We start from the raw sequence: 20,352 nt of genomic DNA, 5'->3' as shown, positions 1-20,352 counted from the left end.
ACAAAAGGTAAAGAGTGAACCCCAAAGCGCCAGAGTCTCACGGACCTGGCCATACCCACCCAGCACAGGGAGTGACTCAGCCCAATCCAGCACAGCCATTGTTGCTTCCATCTATAGAGGAAACTTTGAACCTCCTAACCTTAAAAGGAGATCCCAACTTTATTTTAAAAAAAGAGTAAAAAGGGAAAGCGAGCTCTATAGAATGCTTCTATAGTGAAAGAGAACAGATTTCAAACCCTGAGGAGACTAAAAGCAGATTGTCTCCAGATGAAGCCCCAAAGGGTGATATATAACCTGGTACCTATCACACAAGGCTCTCCTAGAAGAAATTAAAAAGGATCTTAAAAGATAACTAGAAGAAAGATGGAGTAAGGAAAGGGCTTGGAAAAAGGGTCTGGAAAAGGCATATAATTCATTTAAAGATAGATTGGAAAAAGAAAACAACTCCCTGAAAAACAGAATATGTGAACTGGAAAAGGTAAAGAACTCCCAGGAAAACAAAATTTGTGAATTGGAAAAAGAAAATAACCCCTTAAAAAAATTTTGTGAAATGGAAAAAAATTCCATAGAACAAAATAACTCATTTAAAAATGCAACTGGACAAATACAAAAAGAATTTTAAAAGTAAATGAAGAAAACAATTAATTAAAAATCAGAACTGAACAAATGGAAATGACTTGATGAGACATCAAGAATCAGTCAGGAAAACCAAAAAATTGAAAAAATTGTTAAATGCCTACTTGGGAAAACAACAGACTTGGAAAATAGATCTAGAAGAGATAATCTAAGGATCACTGGATTCCCTGAAAATCATGATGATAAAAAAAAAAAAACAAAACCTAGACACTATTTTCCAGGAAATTATCAAAGAAAATTGCCCAGATGTCATAGAATCAGATGATAAAATAGCCATTGAAAGAATTCATTGAACACCTCCTGAAAGAGACCCCAAAATTAAAACTCCAAGGAATATTGTGGCTACATTCCAGAACTATCAGAATATGTGGCTATATATTCAGAACTATAAGGAAAAAGTATTACAAGCAGCCAGAAAAAAAAAAAATTCAAATACCAAGGAACCACAATAACGATTACTCAGGATCTAGGAGCTTCCACATTAAAGGACTGAAGGGCCTGGAATCTGATATTCCAAAATGCAAAGTAACTTGGAATGTAGTCAAGAATAAACTACTCAGCTAAACTGAGCAATTTCTTTGAGGGAAGAAGATGGACATTCAACGAACCAGGTGAATTCCATTTATTTCTGATGAAAAAACCAGAGCTAAACAAAAAAATTTCATCTCCAAATATAAAACTCAAGAAAAACATAAAAAGATAAAAAAAACTCTTGAGAACTGTATTTCTGTTATGGGCATACATAGAGAGTGCATGTATAATTTGATTTTACTGTCATAATATAAAAAAAAAAAAAAGAACTAGAGGCGAAAAGGGGATTGTACCAGACAAAGGGAAAAGTGGAGGTAAAAAGAGGGAAATTTCATCTCATGTAGAAGCAAAGGAAACCTATTGTATCTGAGAGAATGAAGGAAGGGGGATGAACACTGTGTGAATCTTACTCTCATCAGATTTGGTGCAAAGAGAAAATATTAGACATATGATTTACAGAGAAACTTCTCTCACCTCATTGAAAAGTGGAAGAGGAAAAGGGAAAAGGGAAGGGATAGGCTAAATAGAAGGAAATACAGAAATAGTAGGGGAAAGGTATAAGAAAGGGGGAGAAGCTCTAAGGAGGAGGGATTCCAAAGGGGGGGGGGCTGCTTGAGGCAAGTGGTGCCCCTAAGTTAAATACTGGGGAGGGGGATAAGGGGGAAAAGAAAGAGTGTAGTATAATCTGGGGATAAGAAGATGGCAGGAAATACAGAATTAGTGGTTTTAACCATAAATATGAATGGGGTAAACTCCCCCATAAAGTGGAAGCAGATAGCAGACTGGATTAAAAGCCTTCTCCTACAATATGTTGTTTATAGGAAACACATTTAAAGCAGGATGACACATACAGAGCAAAGGTAAAAGGATGGAGCAGAATCTATTATGTTTCAAGTGAAGTAAAAAAAGCAGCAGTAGCCATCCTGATCTCAGATCAAGTAAAAGCAAAAATTGATCTAATTAAAAGAGATAAGGAAGGAAACTATATGTTGCTAAAGGGTACCATAGATAAAGAAACAATATCAATATTAAACATATATGCACCAAGTGGCATAGCATATAAATTCCTAAAGGAGAAGTTAAGAGAGCTGCAAAAAGAAATAAACAGCAAAACTATAATAATGAGAGATCTCAAACTTGCACTCTCAGAATTAGATAAATCAAACCACAAAATAAATAAGAAAGAAGTTAAAGGGATATATATATATATATATATATATATATATATATATATAAAAATGCTAGAAAAGTTAGATATGATAGATCTTTGGAGAAAACCAAATGGAGACAGAAAGGAGTACATTTTCTTCTCAGCAGTTCATGGAACCTATACAAAAATGTGACTATACATTAGGACATAGGACCTCAAAATTAAATGCAGAAAGGCAAAAATAGTAAACGCATTCTTTTCAGATTACAACACAAAAACTACATACAATAAAAAACCAGGGGAAAATAGACTAAAAAGTAATTGGAAACTAAATAATCTCATATTAAAGAATGAATGGGTAAAACAGCAAATCATAGACACAATAATTTCATTCAAGAGAATGACAATACCAACATACCAAAATTTGTGGGGTGCAGCCAAAGTGGTAATAAAGGGAAATTTTATATCTTTAGAGGCTTATTTGCATAAAATAGAGAAAGAGAAGATCAATGAATTGGGCTTGCAACTAAAAAAGCTAAAAAAAGAGCAAATTAAAAAACCCCAATCAAATACTAAACTTGAAATTCTAAAAATAAAAGATTGAAAAAATTGAAAGAAAAAAATCACTAAATTATTATTAATAATAAATAAAACTAAGAGTTGATTTCATGAAAAAACCAATGAAATAGGATAAACCTGTAGGAAATCTGATTAAAAAAAGGAAAGAGGAAAATCAAATTGTTAGTCTTAAAAATGAAAAGGGAAAACTTTCCACTAATGAAGAGGAAATTAGAACAATAATTAGGAGTTACTTTATGCCAATAAATTCAATAACCTAAGTGAAATGGAAGAATATCTACAAAAATATAGGTTGCCCAGATTAACAGAGGAGGAAGTAAATTGCTTAAATAGTCCCATTTTAGAAAAAGAAATAGAACAAGTTATTAAACAACTCCCTAAGAAAAGAATGCCCAGGACCAGATGGATTTAAATGAATGGATTAACATTTAAAGAACAATTAACTCCAATGTTATATAAACTATCTGAAAAAAATAGGGAATGAAGAACTCCTATCAAATTCCTTTTATGACACAGATATGGGACTGATACCTAAACCAGGTAGGTTGAAAACAGAGGAAAAAAAATTATAGATCAATCTCCCCTATGAATAAATCTTAAAATATCAGCAAAAAGATTACAGAAAATCATCCCCTGGATAATACACCATGACCAAGTAGGATTTATACCAGGAATGCAGGGCTGGTCCAATATTAGTTATTAGCATAATTAACAATATCAATAGCAAAATTAACAAAAACCATATAGATGCAGAAAAAGCATTTGATAAAATCCAACACCCATTCCTATTAAAGACAGTTGAGAATATAGGAATAAATTGACTTTTTCTTAAAATAGTCAGTAGCATCTGTTTAAAACTATCAGTAAGCATCATATGTAATGGGGATAAACTGGAACCATTCCCAAAAGATCAGGAGTGAAACAAAGTTGCCCACTATCACCATTACTATTCAATATTGTATTAGAAATGCTAGCTTTGGCAGTAAGAGATGAAAAAGAGATTAAAGGAATTAGAGTATGTCATGAGGAAACCAAATTATCACTCTTTGCAGATGATATAATGGCTTATTTCCCCGGAGAATTTACTAAAAAGCTGTTAGAAATAATCTACAACTTTAGCAAAGTTGCAAGATACAAAATAAATCTATATAAATCATCAGCCTTTTTATACATCACTAACAAAATCCAACAGGAAGAGATACAAAGAGAAATTCCATTCAAAATAACTGTTGATAGGATAAAATATTTGGGAATCTATCTCCCAAGGGAAAGTCAGGAATTATATGAGAAAAACTATAAAACACTTTCCAGATCTAAACATTTGGAAAAATATTAAGTGCTCTTGGATAGATTGAGCGAATATAATAAAGATGACAATACTATCTACTCTATTTATTTAGCGCTATACCAATCAAACTCTCAAGAAACTATCTTACTGACCCAGAAAAAATAACAAAATTCATTTGGAAGAACAAGAGGTCAAGAATTTCAAGAGAACTTATGAAAAAAAAAAATCAAATGAAGGTGGACTAGCCGTACTAGATCTAAAACTATATTATAAAGCAGCAGTCACCAAAACCATTTGGTATTGGCTAAGAAATAGACTAGTTGATCAGTGTAATAGATTAGGTTAATAGGACAAAATAGTCAATATATCAAAACCCAAAACAAAATAGTCAAATCCCAAAGACCCTAGCTTTTGGGATAAGAATTCACTATCTGACAAAAACTGCTGGGAAAATTGGTTTCCCAGATGGCAGAAAAAATGGCAGAAACTAGGCACCAGCCCACACCTAACACCTAACATACCAAGATAAGGTCAAAATGGGTTGATGATCTAGACATAAAGAATGAGATTATAAATAAATCAGAAGAACACAAGGATAGTTTACCTCTCAGACCTGTGGAAGAGGAATGAATTTGTGACCAAAGAAGAACTAGAACCATTATTGATCACAAAATAGAAAATTTTGATTATATTAAGTTAAAAAGTTTTTGTACAAACAAAACTAATGTAGACAAGATTAGAAGGGAAGCAATAATCTGGGAAAACATTTTTACATTCAAAGGTTCTGATAAAGGCTTCATTTCCAAAATGTTTAATTGGCTCAAATTTATAAGAAATCAAGCCATTCTCCAATTGATAAATGGTCAAAGGATATGAACAATTTTCAAATGAAGAAATTCAAACTATTTCTAGTCACATGAAGAGGTGCTCCAAATCATTACTGATCAGAGAAATGCAAATTAAGACAACTCTGAGATATCACTACACACCTCTCAGATTGGCTAAGATGACAGGAAAAGATAATGACAAATGTTGGAGGACATGTGGGAAAACTGGGACACTGATACATTGTTGGTGAAATTGTGAATGCATCCAACCATTCTGGAGAGCAATTTAGAACTATGCTCAAAAAGTTATCGAACTGTGCATATCAGACAAAAGCAGGCTCAACATTCTGCAAGATGAAAAATTAAGACAATAATACCTTCTCAACATTGCTGTTCCTTCTCTCTCGCTGAAGAGAGTGGGAAGTAGACATTTGAAAGCTCTTTCTTTACCTCATTTAAGCAAAGCAGTCAGGGAATTCTCATCATTTGCCACCTAGCTGCTTTCTTGTCATTTTCAGAAACTCATCATTCTGCAAGATGAAATCAGTTTAGAAATATCTCCTCAGATCATTTCCCTTCCCCACTGTATGACTTTATCCTGCCCTATGACAGGTAACATTCCCTCTTTCCCCCTCAGCTTTTTAGGTATTGTCTTACTCTCTTTACTCTCATTACTTTACTCTCATTAGATTGTGAGCCCCTTGAGGGGAGGGATTATGTCTTTCCTTGTATTCCCAGTGCTTTATCACTGTGTGTGGCACAAAGTAGATACTTAATAATAAATTGACTCTGACTTGAGATTGATCTCTTGGGTTATCATTCGCCATCCCTAATTTTAAAAGGAAATATTAAAAAAAAAAAACCCATATCATATCAAAGATCACGTTGGACAGCAATTATTAGAATAAGTCATAAAGTGGAATGTTATACCACATACCAATTCTATCCCTGCTTCTTTTGTAAATTCTTATCTCATCTCTGCTAAGTTTATATTTTATTAGGAGAAAGTAAAGAACGAATAACAGCATGTTCCAAAAAAAAAAAAAAAAAAAAAATCCACATTTGCTAAATTCAGTGCTATCTTCTGAATGGCTAAATATTTCAATATAGAGATACTAGGTATAACCAAACAGGATGTTTTCTTCTCCTTTGTACCATAAACACATGCCACAAACAAACTTCATATACAGCCAAGAGAAGAGAAACAAATACTTCTAAGCACCAGACATGGTGTATCCTAAGAGTAGGCAAAGGAACCTAAGTATTCAACTAATTTAGGTCATAGAAACTCAAGAATGCTCATAACAAATATACAAGAAAAATACTTTGTAATTACCATTTGCTGAATTCCTTCCACATGATGAAAAGTCAAAGGTAGAAAGTGAGAACTAATTCAACATATATTTAAGCTCCAGCTATGCTAGACACTGAGGAGAGAGGAGCCTATGACATACATATAAAAACTATAATAAACAATATTGCAAAATATAAGATGCAAAACAAAGTATGCTCTGAATTCTATTAAGAACAGGCAGTTATGAAAGCTCAGGTTAAGTATCCATGGAAGTTCATTTCTCTCTAGACTCTTAAGAGTCCTGATTCTAAACTTTCTCAAACATGCTACAATAGCCTTTTCCCCTTGGAAAAACACTCTACTTTTGTGCCCCCTTCTAAATGGTTGATTGCTCCCAGAATGCCTATTTTAGAAAAAATGCTCAGGACAGTTACATCTTTATATATTCCTCTCCAGGTTCCATTCCTAGCTCAGCACACTGCCCCTCCTTCTGGCTTCCTTTTTTATGTGTAGTATCTCCATATTAGAATGTAAGCTCTGAGGGTAAGAATGCATACTAACTAAAGAAAGTACTTAATACATTCTTGTTAACTTGAGGAATCATTAGAAGAGGGAAGCAATTCTAATGGTGATAAGGAAGAAACACTAAATTCTAACACTTAAGAAACTTACTGTCCTTTTAGGAAAAACATACATATCCATAGGTATAAATCACATTAAGAAATGGGTCTCCATCACTTTGCTAGAGTAATTAAAATATCTCAAGGCAGATGAAGAAAGCTCAAGAAAATGGAGTAAAGTCTTTGGTAAGGAATTATACATGGTACCAAGCAAGAAATAGAGGCAATTAATTACAAATGATAAAACAGATCACTTTAATTACACGAAATTGAAAAGCTTCTACATAGGAAAAAACAACAAAACCAGGGAAAGGAAGGCAGAGGATAAATGATGGAAAAAATTCTCAAAAGAATTACAAAGAATTTACAATCATATAAAAGAATGTTCCAAATTGTAATATTTTTTTCTAAAATATAATATTTTCTGGGAGCAGGTTTCTTGGGGGGCTTCTGGGAGCAGCCTTCATTTCAGTTCAGTAATCACCCCAAAAGCAGCCAGGTGTTAAAGCCAAATCCTTTATTGTCTCCTTCAAAGTCTTGTCTCTTTCACTTGGGGCTTGGCTAGTTTTCTGGAGGCCTTCCGGATCTTGGTTCCGAGAGCTTAAGCTGCCTTCTCTGGTGACTGAATCCTGGCTGAAGCTTCAAGAGCTTCTAGTGAGCTTGTCCTTTCTGGCCCTGACAGCTCCTCCTTATATGTTCCACACTGAGTATAAACCCATCATTATAATAAACCATTATTTGTTGTAGGATTAAATCAATGCTAAAGTAGATTTAACCACTGTCTCCTCAATTCCACTTACTTAGCACCTTTTAAGAATCCTAACACCAGTAAGAGAAATAAATATCAAAACAGTCAAAAAATGACAAAGACAAAAGATGGCATGTTAATAACACTGTTGGTGGAGCTGAGGAAAAAGCACAATTACTTTCAAAAGCAAATCTGGCATTGTACAACTAAAGTAACTAAAATGTATATACCTTTAAAAAGTGATTGATTAAAAAAAAAGGTTCCACTAATTCATTGTTGGTGGAGTTCTGAAGTGATCCAACCATCCTGGACAGCAATTTGAAACTATGCCCAAAGGGCTATCAAAATGTACATACCCTCTGATCCACTAATGTTTCTACTTGGCTTATAACCCAAAGAGATCTTAAAAGGAGGGAAAGGGACCACATGTGCAAAAATGTTTGTGGCAGCCCTTTTTGTAGTGGCTAGAAACTGGAAACTGAGTGGATGCCCACCAATTGGAGAATGGCTGAATAAGTTATGGTATATGAAGGTAATGGGATATTATTTTTCTATAAGAAATGACAAGCAGGATAATTTCAGAGAGGCCTGGAGAGACTTACATGAACTAATGCTAAGAGAAATGAGCAGACGCAGGAGACATTGTACACGTTGTCGTACATAACAACAACAAGAAGATTATACTACGATCAGTTCTGATGGACGTGGGCGCTTCTCAACATTGAGATGATTCAGGCCAGTTCCAATGATCCTGTGATGAAGAGAGCCATCTACACCCAGAGAGAGGCCTGTGGGAACTGAGTGTGGACCACAACATAGCATTTTTACTCTTTTTGCTGTTGTTTGCTTGAATTTTATTTTCTTTCTTATTTTTTTCCTTTTTGATTTGGTTTTTCTTGTGTGGCAAGATAATTGTATAAATATGTATGCATGTTTTGGATTTAACAAATTTTTACCTTGTTTAACATATATTGGATTATTTGCCATCTAAGGGAGGAAGTGGGGAGAAGACAGGGAAAATTGGAACAGGTGGTTTTGCAAGAGTTAATGTTAAAAAATTATCCATGCATATGTTTTGAAAATAAAAAGCTTTAATTTAAAAAAATGAAAAGAAACAAGGCCCTACATACATCATAAATATTTGGTAGCAAAGGTTTGGAAACAAGGTAGATGTCCTTGATTGGGAAATGGCTAAACAAAAACATGGATTATGAATGTAATGGAATGCTTCTGTGCTGTAAGAAATGCAGTGTAAGATGCACACAGAGAAGCATGGAAAAGTTCTACATGAATTGATGAAGCAACTACACAATAAATGCAGTGAGATAAATGGAACAACCATACAAATACAAAAATAAAAAGTGCATGTGATAAAATAATAAAAATCAAGTATATATCCAATCCCAAACTACTCCTTTGGGAAAGTGGGAAACAAACATGTGTTACAAAGTGTATCTGTTTTTGGACTTTTTCAATGTATTGATTAGATTTACTCCTGTTTCTATATTGTCTTTAAAAATATTTCTTATGTAGGATGGATCTCTGAGAAAAGAAAGTGAAGAATACCAGGGATAGTTATGATTGTAAATCAAACTTCTTTTTTTGAAACCTATCTATGCATATATTTAAAAAAATAAAAAGCTTTAAGAAAACCGCTTATTTTTATCTTTATAATAGCTTTTTATTTACAAAACATATGCATGGATAATTTTTTCAACACTGATCCTCACAAAACCTTCTATTCCAAATTTTCCCCTCCTTTCCCCTACCTCCTCCCCTAGATGGCAGGTAGTCCAATACATGTTAAATATATTAAAATGAATGTTAAGTCCAATACACGTATACATATTTATACCGTTATCTTGGTGCACAAGAAAAATCAGATCTAGAAAGAAAAAAAAAAAACCTGAGAAGGAAAAAAATATGTAAGCAACAATAACAGAAAGAGTGAAAATGCTATGTTGTGGTCCACACTCAGTTCCCATAGTCCTCTCTCTCTTTGTGTAGATGATTCTCTTCTCCAGATAGAACTGGTTTGAATGATCTCATTGTTGAAGAGAGCCACATCCATCAGAATTGATCATCGTATAGTCTTCTTGTTTTCGTGTATTAATGATCTACTGGTTCTGCTCAATTTACTTAGCATCAGTTCGTGTAAGTCTCTCTAGGCCTCTCTAAAATCGTCCTGCTGATTATTTCTTATAGAACAATAATATTCCATAATATTCATATACCATAACTTATTCAGCCATTCTCCAATTGATGGGCATCCACACTCAGTTTCTAGTTTCTAGCCACTACAAAAGGGGCTGCCACAAACATTTTTGCACATATGAGTCCCTTTTCCTCCTTTAAGATCTCTTTGGGATAAAAGCCCAGTAATAACACTGCTGGGTCAAAGGGTATGCACAGTTTGATAACTTTTTGAACATAGTTCCAAATTGCTATCCAGAATGAAAACCCCTTATTTTTTAAAAAAGAAAGGATATGGTTTGTTGAAGTAAAGGCATATACACTATTAGCAAAACTGTGAATTAGTCCAAGCATTTAAGAAAATAATTTGGAATCATATAAAAGAAATCACAAAATAAAGTACAATGATTCAAGAATTCCCTGATGGCATTAAAGACAGAAATAAAAGTCTCATATTAAAAAAAATTCTTAGCATAACTTTTTATGGTAGCAGAACAAGAAAGTAGGTACATATGAGAGAATGGCTGAAAAAATTGTGGAATATGAATTTTTAAAAATTATGGTATGATCTTTAAATGTGGGGCATTTACCATTTATCTAAAACTTTTCTATGCTATTTTTCCATGTTTTACTTTTGCAAATAAGACTGTGGTTAGAAAAAGATAGCCTTTAAGGTTCTGATTCAAAAGATGACACACACATACATTTAGTATTGATAAAATTTTGTTATTTGTAGTTCCTTTTTATAAATATATGTCCCTTGATATTGTGAATTATTACTTTGCTTTGTCTCATACAGAAATTCTTGGGATGTATGACAATGGGATCTTAAAATATTTTGAAAGCTGTATTTCAGCATTGTTGGTCCCCTATATAATGCTGGTTTTCCTTTATAATGCTATGCATTTTATTTTATGCACAATAATCATTATTCTGATCCATAGATTTCAAGACTGTCAAATATTAAATCTGTGGTCCAATGTGTGCAACTCCTGCTTTAAAAAAAAAATCAAAATACACTTTTGTGGAGTTTTGGTTTTTTTTTTAAATCATTTTTTATTAAAACTTTTTATTTTCAAAACATATGAAGCGATAATTTTTCAACATTAGCCCTTGCAAAATCTCATATTCCAATTTTCCTTCCTCTTCCTCAATCTCACCTAGATGACAAGTATTGCAATATATGTTAAAAATGGTAGAAACATGTTATACCCAATATAAGCATACATATTTATACAATTATCTTACTGCACAAGAAAAATCAAATCAAACAGGAAATAAAAATGAGAAAGAAAATAAAATGCAAACAACAACAAAAAGAGTGAAAATGCTATGTTGTGAATCACACTCAGTTTCCACAGTCCTCTCTCTGGGTATAGATGGCTCTCTTCATCACAAAATCATCGGGAGTGGTCTGAATCCTCTCAATGTTGAAAAGAGCCACATCCGTCAGAATTGATCATCATATAGTCTTGTTGTTGCTGTGTATAATGATCTCCTGGTTCTGCTCATTTCACTTAGCATCAGTTCATGCAAGTCTTTCCAAGCCTCTCTGAAATCATCCTGGTGATCATTTTCCTTTCTTTTCTTTTTTTTTAAATAACTTTTTATTGACAGAACCCATGCCAGGGTAATTTTTTACATTATCCCTTGCACTCACTTCTGTTCCAATTTTTCCCTTCCCTCCCTCCCTCCACACCCTCCCCCAGATGGCAAGCAGTCCTATACATGTTAAATAGGTCACAGTATATCCTAGATACAATATATGTGTGCAGAACCAAACAGTTCTTTTATTGCACAGGGAGAATTGGATTCAGAAGGTAGAGATAACCCGGGAAGAAAAACAAAAATGCAAACAGTTTACATTCATTTCCCAGTGTTTGTTCTTTGGGTATAGCTGCTTCTGTCCATCATTGATCAATTGAGACTGAGTTAGATCTTCTCTTTGTCGATGAAATCCACTTCCATCAGAATACATCCTCATACAGTATCATTGTTGAAAGTATATAATGATCTCCTGGTTCTGCTCATTTCACTCAGCATCAGTTCATGTTAAGTCTCTCCAAGCCTCTCTATATTCATCCTGCTGGTCATTTCTTACAGAGCAATAATATTCCATAACATTCATGTACCACAATTTGTTCAGCCATTCTCCAATTGATGGGCATCCATTCATTTTCCAGTTTCTAGCCACTACAAACAGGACTGCCACAAACATTTTGGCACATACAGGTCCCTTTCCCTTCTTTAGTATCTCTTTGGGTTATAAGCCCAGTAGTAGCACTGCTGGATCAAAGGGTATGCACAGTTTGATAACTTTTTGGGCATAATTCCAGATTGCTCTCCAGAATGGTTGGATTTGTTCACAACTCCATCAACAATGCATCAGTGTCCCAGTTTTCCCACATCCCCTCCAGCATTGATCATTATTTTTTCCTGTCATCTTAGCCAATCTGAGAGGTGTGTAGTGGTATCTCAGAGTTGTCTTAATTTGCATTTCTCTGATCAATAGTGATTTGGAACACTCTTTCATATGAGTGGTAATAGTTTCAATTTCATCATCTGAAAAGTGTCTATTCATATTCTTTGACGATTTATCAATTGGAGAATGGCTTGATTTCTTATAAATTAGAGTCAATTCTCTATATATTTTGGAAATGAGACCTTTATCAGAACCTTTAATTGTGAAGATGTTTTCTCAGTTTGTTGCTTCCCTTCTAATCTTGTTTGCAATAATTTTGTTTGTACAAAGGGTTTTTAATTTGATGTAATCAAAATTTTCTATTTTGTGATCAATAATGGTCTCTAGTTCATCTTTAGTCACAAATTTCTTCCTCCTTCACAAGTCAGAGATAAACTATCTTATGTTCCTCTAATTTATTTATAATCTCGTAACCATGCCTAAATCATGGACTCATTTTGATCTTGTCTTGGTATACGGTGTTAAGTGTGGGTCCATGCCTAATTTCTGCCATACTAATTTCCAGTTATCCCAGCAGTTTTTGTCAAATAATGAATTCTTATCCCAAAAGTGAGAATCTTTGGGTTTGTCAAACATTAGATTGCTATAGTTGACTATTTTGTCTTGTGAACCTAACCTATTCCACTGATCAACTAATCTATTTCTTAGCCAATACCAAATAGTTTTGGTGACTGCTGCTTTATAATACAGTTTTAGATCAGGTACAAGTAGGCCACCTTCATTTGATTTTTTTTTTCTTTTGTTCTTCCATTTGAATTTGGTTGTTATTTTTTTCTAGATCATTAAAATATTTTCTTGGAAGTCTGATTGGTATAGCACTAAATAAACAGATTAGTTTAGGGAGTATTGCCATCTTTATTATATTCGCTCGGTCTATCCAAGAGCACTTAATATTTTTCCAATTTTTTAAATCTGACTTTGTGTGGAAAGTTTTTTGTAATTTTGCTCATATAATATCTGACTTTCCTTTGGTAGATAGATTCCCAAATATTTTATGCTATCAACAGTTATTTTGAATGGAATTTCTCTTTGTATCTTTTGCTGTTGGATTTTGTTGGTGATGTATACAAATGCTGAGGATTTATGGGGATTTATTTTGTATCCTGCAACTTTGCTAAAGTTGTGAATTATTTCTAATAGCTTTTTAGTAGAATCTCTATGGTTCTCTAAGTATACCATCATATCATCTGCAAAGATAGTTTGGTTTCCTCATTCCTACTCTAATTCCTTTAATCTCTTTCTTGACTCTTATTGTCGAGGCTAGTGTTTCTAATACAATATTGAATAATAATGGTGATAGTGGGCACCCTTACTTCACTCCAGATCTTACTGGGAAAGGTTCCAGTTTTTCCCCATTGCATATGATGCTTACTGATGGTTTTAAACAGATGCTCCTGACTATTTTAAGGAAAAGTCCTTTTATTCCGGTATGCTCAAGTGTTTTTATTAGGAATGGATGTTGGGTTTTATCAAATGCTTTTTCTGCATCTATTGAGATGATCATATGGTTTTTTGTTAATTTGGTAATTGATATAGTCAATTATGCTAATAGTTTTCCTAATATTGAGCAAGCCCTGCATTCCTGGTATAAATCCTACTTGGTCATGGTGTATTACCCTGGGGATGATTTTCTAATCTTTTTGCTAATATTTTATTTTATTTTATTTAATAGCCTTTTATTTACAGGTTATATGCATGGGTAACTTTTTAGCGTTAACAATTGCCAAACCTCTTGTTCCAATTTTTCACCTCTTACCCCCACCCCCTCCCCTAGATGGCAGGATGACCAGTAGATGTTAAATACAGCTAATATTTTATTTAAGATTTTAGCATCAATATTCATTAGGAAGATTGATCTATAATTTTCTTTCTCTGTTTTCAACCTACCCGGTTTAGGTATCAGTACCATGTTTGCATTGTAAAAGGAGTTTGGTAGGAGTCCTTCAATCTCCATTTTTTCAAATAGTTTATATAGCATTGGAGTTAATTGTTTAAATGTTTGATAGAATTCACATGTAAATCCATCTGGTTCTGGGGATTTTTTCTTAGGGAGCTAGTTAATAGCTTGTTCTATTTCTTTTTCTAAAATGGGACTGTTTAGGGTATTTACTTCTTCCTCTGTTAATCTGGGCCAGCTATATTTTTGAAGGTATTCTTCCATTTCATTTAAGTTGTCGAATTTATTGGCATAAAGTTGGGCAAAGTAACTCCTAATTATTGCTCTAATTTCCTCTTCATTAGTGGCGCGTTCTCCCTTTTCATTTTTAAGACTAACAATTTGATTTTCCTCTTTCCTTTTTTAAATCAGATTTACTAAGAGTTTGTCTATTTTGTTGGTTTTTTCATAGAACCAACTCTTAGTTTTATTAATTAATTCAATAGTTTGTTTTTTTTTTTACTTTCAATTTTACTGATCTCTTCTTTTATTTTTAGAATTTCAAGTTTAGTGTTTGACTGGGCTTTTTTAATTTATTCCTTTTCTAGCATTTTTAGTTGCAAGCCCAATTGATTGACCTTCTCTTTCTCTATTTTATGCAAGTAGGCATTTAGAAATATGAAATTTCCCCTTATTACCGCTTTGGCAGCATTCCACACATTTTGGTATGACGTCTCATTATTGTCATTTTCTTGAGTGAAGTTATTATGTCTATGATTTGCTGTTTCATCCAATCATTCTTTAGTATGAGATTGTTTAGTTTCCAATTATTTTTTGGTCTATTTTCCCCTGGCTTTTTGTTGAATGTAATTTTCATTGTATTGTGGTCTGAAAAGGATGCATTTACTATTTCCGCCTTACTGCATTTGAGTTTGAGGTTTTTATGTCCTAATAGATGGTTAATTTTTGTAAAGGTTCCATGAACTGCTGAAAAGAAAGTGCACTCCTTTCTGTCTCCAGTTAGTTTTCTCCAGAGATCTATCATATCTAACTTTTCTAGTATTCTATTTACCTCTTTGACTTCTTTCTTACTTATTTTGTGGTTTGATTTATCTAATTCTGAGAGTGCAAGGTTGAGATCTCCCACTATTATAGTTTTGCTGTCTATTTCTTGCAGTTCTCTTAATTTCTCTTTTAGGAATTTAGATGCTACACCACTTGGTGCATATGTATTTAATATTGATATTGCTTCATTATCTATGCTATCCTTTAGCAAGGTATAGTGCCCTTCCTTATCTCTTTAAATTAGATCAATTTTTGGTTTTGCTTGATCCTGAGATCCCTGAGAGGGATAGCTACCCCTGCTTTTGACTTCACCTGAAACATAGTAGATTCTGCTCCAACCTTTTATCTTTACTCTGTATATATCTCCCTGGTTCAGGTGTGTTTCCTGTAAACAACATATTGTAGGATTCTGCCTTTTAATCCATTCTGTTAACCGCTTCCTCTTTATGGGGGAGTTTACCTCATTCACATTTATGGTTAAAAATTACCAAATTCTGTATTGCTTGGCATCTTGTTAACCCTTGTTCATGCTTTTCTCCCTTCTTTCCCCCTTACCCCCTCCCCAGTATTAAACTTGTGAGTACCACTTGCTTCTCACAGCCCTTTTTAGTATCCCTCCCCCCGGCTTAGAGTTCTTCCCCCTATCTTACTCCTTTTCCTCACAGTTTCCGTATTCCCTTCTGCTTGGCTTATTCCTTCCCTTTTCACTTTTCCCTTCCCACTTTTCAATGAGGTGGGAGAAGTTTCACCATAAATTGAGTATGTCTAAAATTTTTTGTTAAAGCCAATTCTGATGGCAGTAAGATATCCACTATATTCATCCCCCTCCATTCTTTCTCTCAGATATAGTAAGTTTCCTTTGCCTCTTTGTGAATGTAGTACCCCCACTTTACCCTTTTCCAGGTACAATGTCCTTTCCACCTCTAGTTTCTAGAACAAGGTATACATGTATTCTTTATACATCTTTATAGCGGAAATATAGTTCCCAAGATTTCTTTTTACCTTTTTAGGTTTCTCTTGAGTTCTATATTTGTAGATCAAACTTTTTGTTAAGTTCTGTTTTTTTTTTTTTTTTTCATCAAAAATAGGTAAAATTCGCTTATTTCGTTGAATGTCCATCTTCTTCCCTGGAAAAGGATACTCATTCTGGCTGGGTAAGTTATTTTTGGTTGCATACTGAGTTCCTTAGCCTTTTGGAACATTATAATTCCAGGCCCTTTGATCTTTTAATGTGGATGCTGCTAGATCCTGAGTAATCCTTATCGTGTGGCTCCTCTATATTTGAATTGGGTTTTTCTAGAAGCTTGCAGTATTTTTTTCCTTTGTCTGAGGGTTCTGGCATTTGGCCACTATATTTCTTGGTGTTTTGATTTTAGGATCCCTTTCAGTATGTGATCGATGAATTCTCTCAATGTTTATTTTACCCTCTGTTTCTATGACTTCTGGGTAGTTCCCTTTGATAATTTCCTGGAAAATAGTGTCCAGACTCTTTTTTTTCCATCATATTTTTCTGGGAGTCCAATAATTCTCTGATTGTCTCTCCTAGATCTATTTTCTAGGTCTGTTGTTTTCCCAAGAAGTTATTTCACATTTTTTTCCCATTGTTTCATTTTTTTGGTTTTGCTTGACTGATTCTTGTTGTCTTCTCGAGTCATTCAATTCCATTTGTTCGATTCTGATTTTCAATGAAGTATTTTCTTCACTCACTTTTTTTTAATATCTTTTTCTAATTGTCCAATTGAGTTTTTAAGTGAGTTGTTTTGTTCTATGGAATTTTTTTCCATTTCACCAATTTTATTTTTTAGAGAGCTATTTTCTATTTCCAGTTCACTAATTTTATTTTTCAACAATTTGATTTCTTTATCCACTCTGTCTTTAAATGATTCTCCCTGCTGATTGTTTCTTACACAACATAATATTCCATAACATTCATATATCAATAATTTATTCTCCAATTGATAGGCATCCACTCAGTTTCCAGTTTCTTGCCGCTCAAAAAAAGGGCTGCCACAAACAGAAAATACACTTTTTTATATCTGTACTTTGCTATTATTTTTATTTCATGTGTCTTTATTTTTAGATATTTTTTGAACAGGTATTTCTAAAAGATATTGTGGGTACTATTCCAGACCACAGCAATAAAGCAATTATCACAATAAAGCAAATCATGAAATTGTTGGTTTCTCAGTACATATAAAAGTTATGTTTATACTATACTGTAGCCTAATAAGTATGTGATAATATTGTGGCGAAGAAAACAATGTACATATTTTATTGCTAAAAAAATGTTAACCATCATCTGAGCCTTAAAAAAGTTCCAAATTGCTGATGAAGAATATTGCCTCAATGTTGATGACTACTGAATGATCAGAATAGGTGGTTACAGAGGGTTGGGGTAGCTGTGGCAATTTCTTAAAAGATGACAACAATGAAGTTTGCTGCATGTACTTATTGATTGTTCTTTTCACTTGAAGACTTATGAGGTCACTGTAAAGTTACTAACTGGCCTAATTTCATTATTTTTGCATCTTAGGGAATATAGGGAAGCCAGAGAGGGAAAGAAACAGGGGATAGCTAGTCAGTGGAGCAGTCAGAACAAGACACAGCATTTATTACATTCACTGTCTTACATAGTCACAGTGTGCAATGCCCCAAGACAATTTAAATAGTAACATCAAAGATCACTTATTATAGATCACCCTAACAAATAAAATAATAATGAAAATATTTGAAATATTATGAGAATTAATTACCAAAATGTGATCCAAAAACATGATGTGAGCACACAAGCTATTTGGAAAAATGGGTACTCGCTTGATGCAAGTTTGCCACAAACCTTCAATTTGTAAAAAATAAAATATCTGTGCAGCTGAGTATAAGAAAGAGCAAAGGCATGCCAAAAAAACATCAAATTGTTGGATTTTCGTTTCTAATCTACAATATCATTTTAATTTTATAGCACTACTTATTAATTTACTCACATTTAATATTATTAATTGTTAGGCTTAGGTGTCTTCCATTTATTTCTTTTATATTAATTTTTAACTTCCTTCCTTTTTATTTTTGGAGGCAATTGGGGTTAAGTGACTTGCCCAAGATCATACAGCTATGATGTGTTAAGTATCTGAGGTCACATTTGAATTCAGGTCCTTCTGACTTCAGGGCTGGTGTTCATCACCCCTTCCTTTTTAGTCAGTATTTTGTCCTGGCAGTTAGCTTTGTTTGCATGATTTTGATTTCACTCAATTTCCAAGGGTTTTCTCCCTTGTTTCCAATTACCTAATTTATCTTAAGTTCCTGGAATTTATGTATACATATTTATTCAGTTATCTTGTTGCAACAAGAAAAATCTGATTTAGAAAGAAGGCAAAAATAACCTGGGAAGAAAAACAAAAATGCAAGCAAAGAACAACAGAAAGAGTGCAAATGCTATGTTGTGGTCCCCACTCATTCATTTCCCAGTTCTTTCGCTGGGTGTTAACTGATTCTGTTCATCACTGATCAATACTGGAAATCAGGAACTGATTTGGATCCTCTCATTGCCAAAGACAGCCACTTCCATTAGAATTGATCTTCATATAGTGTTGTTGGAACTGTTCTTTTATTGATTAAAGTATTTAAAGATATGTTTCCTCCCTAAATACTGTTGTGACTAAATTTCCAAAATTTTAGCAATGTTATTACATTGTTGTCACTATCTTTAATAATGACCTGTTTTCATGACTTGTTCTTTGATACATCTAATCTACTTTTTCTTTAAATATTCTATTTTCCCCAGTTACTTATAAAACATTTTTTTTACATTTGTTCTTAAAATTTCGAGTTCCAGATTCTCCCTCTTCTATCTCTCTTGAGAAGGTCCATGTAATGCTATACAAAACATTTCCATAAAAGTTATGCTGCAAAAGAAAACATATCTCTCCATTCTGCCCCCCCCCCCAAATCCTCAACGAAAAAATAAAAGAAAGTTTTAAAAAAGTATGCTTCAGTCTATATTCAGACTGGGTTCTTTCTCTGGGTATGGATAGCATTTTTCATTCTAAGTCCTACAGAATAGTCTTGGATCATTGTATTGTTGAGAATAGCAAACTCATTCACAGCTGATTATCCCACAACTTTGCTATTACTATGCACACAATACATTTCACTTTGCTTGGGCTCATGGAAAACTTCCCAGTTTTTTTTTTTTCTGATAGCATGATGCTCATCATTTCTTATGGAACAATAATATTCCTTCATAATCCCATAACACAATTTATTCAGCCTTTCCCCAAATGATAGGCATCCCCTCAATTTCCAATTCTTTGTCCTAATCAAAGAGCTGCTATTAATATTTTTATATGGATGGGTTCTTTTTTAAAATCTCTTTTGGGATTCATGCCTAGCAGTGGTATTGTTTTGAACTACCTATTCTTTAGGATTATTATTTAGGTTTTTTTTTTTTGTTTGTTTGTTTTTAATCTTTGTGTCAAAGGCCCTTTACGAATTATGCAATATGGTAGGTAGAACATGCATTTAATATTTCAGCTTTTCTGCATTCATGTGGTCAATTTTTGTCAAGACACTATGCCTGAGTAATGAATTGAACCAGTTACACCTAGTGAAAGAACTCTGCGAGATGACTATGAACCACTACATAGAATTCCCAATCCCTCTATTTTTGTCTGCCAGCATTTTTGATTTCCTTCACAGGTTAATTGTACACTATTTCAAAGTCTGATTCTTTTTGTATACATATGTTGTATTTATCTTATATTTCAACATATTTAACATGTATTGATCAACCTGCTATCTGGGGGAAGGGGTGGGGGAAAGGAGGGGAAAAGTTGGAACAAAAGGTCTTGCAATTGTCAATGTTGAAAAATTACCCATGCATATATCTTGTAAATAAAAAGCTATATTAAAAAAAGGACACTATATCTGGTTGATAAATGCTATTGTACTCCCATCAATATTCTCCAGAGGTCTGTTCTCATACCTTTACTTTTCTAAAATTCTATTCAGGTCCTTCATTTCTCTATTACTTAATATTATATATTAGATTCATCCAGTCAGAGGCAACT

The 20,352-nt window shown here is 33.5% G+C and overlaps 1 protein-coding gene across 3 annotated transcripts in view; it reads right to left on the bottom strand.

Annotated features, from left to right (window-relative positions):
* The window catches only part of DCAF12 (DDB1 and CUL4 associated factor 12), a 120,434-nt gene that overhangs the window by 37,799 nt on the left and 62,283 nt on the right, over positions 1–20,352 (bottom strand). The window lies entirely within an intron of this gene.

This window comes from Sarcophilus harrisii, chromosome 1, assembly GCF_902635505.1.
Source record: "Sarcophilus harrisii chromosome 1, mSarHar1.11, whole genome shotgun sequence".
NCBI lineage: Eukaryota > Metazoa > Chordata > Mammalia > Dasyuromorphia > Dasyuridae > Sarcophilus > Sarcophilus harrisii.
Note: the sequence above shows the minus strand (reverse complement) of the source record. Positions and strands in the feature narration are given on the sequence as shown.